The sequence below is a fragment of the Anopheles coustani genome, chromosome X, assembly GCF_943734705.1.
Source record: "Anopheles coustani chromosome X, idAnoCousDA_361_x.2, whole genome shotgun sequence".
NCBI classification, from domain to species: domain Eukaryota; kingdom Metazoa; phylum Arthropoda; class Insecta; order Diptera; family Culicidae; genus Anopheles; species Anopheles coustani.
Window position 1 is genome coordinate 17563541 of NC_071290.1, and position 3297 is coordinate 17566837.

Sequence of the window (3297 nt, forward strand, 5' to 3'; positions counted from 1 at the left end):
ACATGTACCGTATGCATGATAATGTGCTCCGGAGTAGTGTGGCATTTTTAAAAAATGAATTGTGTCGCACTTCGCGAGCAAGTGTGGGATCTTACGGGGGTGCGGGGAGAAAAATCATGAAATTTGAGGGGAATTTGATAGGATGTATTGCAACAATGCCTGCTGGGCAGTGTGGGAATGCTACACGATCGGCTCCGCTATTGCAATGTGTCAGACTGAAAGAGAAGATGTGAAAGGGCAGATGTGACTTCTCCCCTAGCACACCGGTTCATCATTTGAACGAGAAGGAAGACAAAGTGTGCAAGAGAAAGCTGACAGTTCTGGACACGCGGGGGTAGGAATCTGTGGAAACGGGGCAATGTTGCATGTCGCCGTCAGTTGGGAAACGCACTCAAAGTGCAGCGTAGGCTATGTACTAGCTCGCACCGGAAAGCCACCCTTTACCACTTTGACCAATTATAACACAAGTTGAAATCATCTAGCCGAGTCAACTATTTCGGCAACCGTCACAAACACTTTCATAAAAACCGTGTAAAATCGTTCAAAAAGTTGGTATAAATAAAGAACCGATAGTTGGACAAAAGAGATTGATTTCTCCCGGAACGTCGAAGTCCCCCTACCCGAGGTAAGGCCCGACGCTTCCCAACGTGCCGTACCGTGTATTTGGGAAACACCTTACCGTCCGTCCACACGGCGCTGCGACAATTCTGCGACCGGGGTTTCTGCGACCGATTTGTGCTCACCGGAAGTGTCAAAGTAATCAAAAGTAGCCCAAGTCGGCCATCTTGCATGTCAAAAGTGTCCCCACGTAACAATTTGACAAGCAAAATGTTGGCAGAGGGGGTGGGAAACGAAGAGAAATCGGCTATGGTGAACTTCGACGATTATTTCGTGGGTCGCGGGGGTGCGAAACGTACGGGGAAGGGTATTGGTGAAAAATTGAGCTCGATCGGCGGTTTGAAACCATTGGAAAAAAATAACAAAACTGAAAGAAGAAGACGACCGTCAAAACCAAACCAAAACATTCAGTTTCTACCACGAGTCTTGTTTACCAAATACATGTACGGGCATTGTACATTTCACTCTACGGTAAATTTACAATTAACTTTACAATATAGGAGTTGATAGGTCATTCGTTTATATTAGTCGTAGTGTTTGAAGTTAGTCCTTTTTTGTTGGCAGTTGGCCACGATTTGAAAGGGTTTCTACGACTAAGTGCTTTTCAATCTTGTGTGGCATAGTAAGGATGAGCTGGTTTAACGGCGATAAATGGTAACTACATATTGCACAGCGTGCTGTAAATTGAAAAAGGTGTGTTATCAACTATGAATACTTTTTAGGCAAACCCCCAGCAGATGTTGAGAAAATTGTGGTCACATCATCATGAAGGAAAAGTACTGCTGTGTGATCCCTTCCATTACGGCCAAGGAAAGTACCAGGGATGCGGAGTACAACGGACCGAGTCCGTTTGAATCGTTGGAATCACTATTTTCATCATCAGCTTGCCCGTACGGTATTGAAAGCTACGGGTCGTAAGAGTCTTGAAAGAATCCTACAAATGTAACTTTGTAATCAATCTGAAAGCAGGTTTGTGCAACCATGGTAAGTACAAACCACAAGACATGAAGGAAAACAAGATCAACTGCCGTCCCACCGGTGTTTTACCTCGTAAACTGAAATCCTTTTTGCAGATAGATATGGATGGATGGATGGATAAACTGCGGCAAAAATCGATGGCTATTTACTACTACTCGTTTCCATACTACTACATTCCATATGCCTTAGAATGGTTCAATTCACCGGGATCTCATTCACAATGAAAATGCATTTTGGTTCCGCTGGAAAGATATGGAGATTGACTCAGTCGTTGAGGAATGCGAAACACTTGTCACTTCAATGTCCAAACGTGCGACGAAATCGAAGGAATTGACATCGTGACTAGAACTATTGGATGGTGCCAATTGTCTCCCTGGTGTAAGAATGGCAATATGCACTTGACAAGGAATTTGTTATTTCCAACTGATTGTTTTTTTAGGGTTCTGGATAGCGGAAAATTTAATTGTGCTTCGGTGAACATGTACGCCAATACCATAACGACACTTTTATCTAGTTGGGGTACTTCAATGTGGACAAGCGTCGTGAGTAGTTGGAAAAGAACCAATCTGTACGATACAAGCGCAAGCTTAACAGGTTATTCGCCATGTCACGGTGAAGTTTCCGTTCGCGCCACATCGGTCCCTAGGGACTGACGAATTCATGAGTCGCGTCGGTTGATCAGTGTCAGTCCGCCAGTTTTGGTCCGCCAGTGTCAGTATGCCAGCGTCGGTCCGTCAGTGTCAGTCCGCCAGTGTACTTCATGTTCATGCACTCTCTTCGTTTCGTTTCACCGGTGCTTATCGTGCCAGTGACTAACATCGAACGAAATTGCAGACCGAGTGGCGTAAACGGAAAGTTTCACAAAATAGGCTGGGCGGTTAACGTGTTCATCAAATCCGTCAATCAACCGCATTAGGTCGAGATGAAATTGAAAAGTAGCGAGCGCTCGGCCACCAGCTCTGATGTGACTGCCCTTTTCATACTGAAACCGTGTCGCTGCGAATACATGCAGAATGTTGAATGTTCAAAAGATTTGTGATATTCTACCGCGGGTATCTGAAGGCATGTTGCTGCCAGAAAACATCCAGCAGCTCCAAAGGAAATCTATTTTTGTGATTAACAGTACCAATCATGTCGATAATTGAATAAAATAGATCCAACTTACAACCAATTCAAACTAATACGTTATGGTTAATGTAGGAGTAGGCATTGAAGAGAAGAAAGGAGAACTAAAGAGAGAGCGATCGCACGGAAAGAGAAGTTCCAGAACGAACGATCAGTCAGTAGCTAGGTGACAGTGTAAGGTGACGGACGGAATAAAGACTAGTGGATTCTACAATTGGCGCAGCCGGTAAAGCCAGGAAGAATAAAGAATAGAAGGAAAGGAAAGCGTTGGCTAGACTTCTCGCAAAGGAAAGGAACCTCTAGATCTAACAATGAAACTATAAAGTAGCGCAATCATAAGTCTGGCACGCGAGAATTCGCACCTTGACTACAATGCTACAAGTGAACCATACCAGAGTGACGAGGAAAAGTTAGAAAAGTGAGTGAGCCCTGCACATGCGTGGTACAAGTCAAACGAGTGGAATCCATAGCGCCACAGTGGAAACAATAGACTTCCAAGAAATGTGAGCCCGGCGCAGCCGTAGCACACGAGACACGTCTGGAAACCCGAAGTGAGTCCGGCATAGCCGTAGCACA

General features: G+C 44.8%; 1 pseudogene; it reads left to right on the forward strand.

Annotated features, from left to right (window-relative positions):
* Nucleotides 1–1441: 1441 nt before the first annotated feature.
* On the forward strand, nucleotides 1442–2212 carry LOC131269374 (endoplasmic reticulum lectin 1-like; annotated as a pseudogene).
* Nucleotides 2213–3297: the final 1085 nt, after the last annotated feature.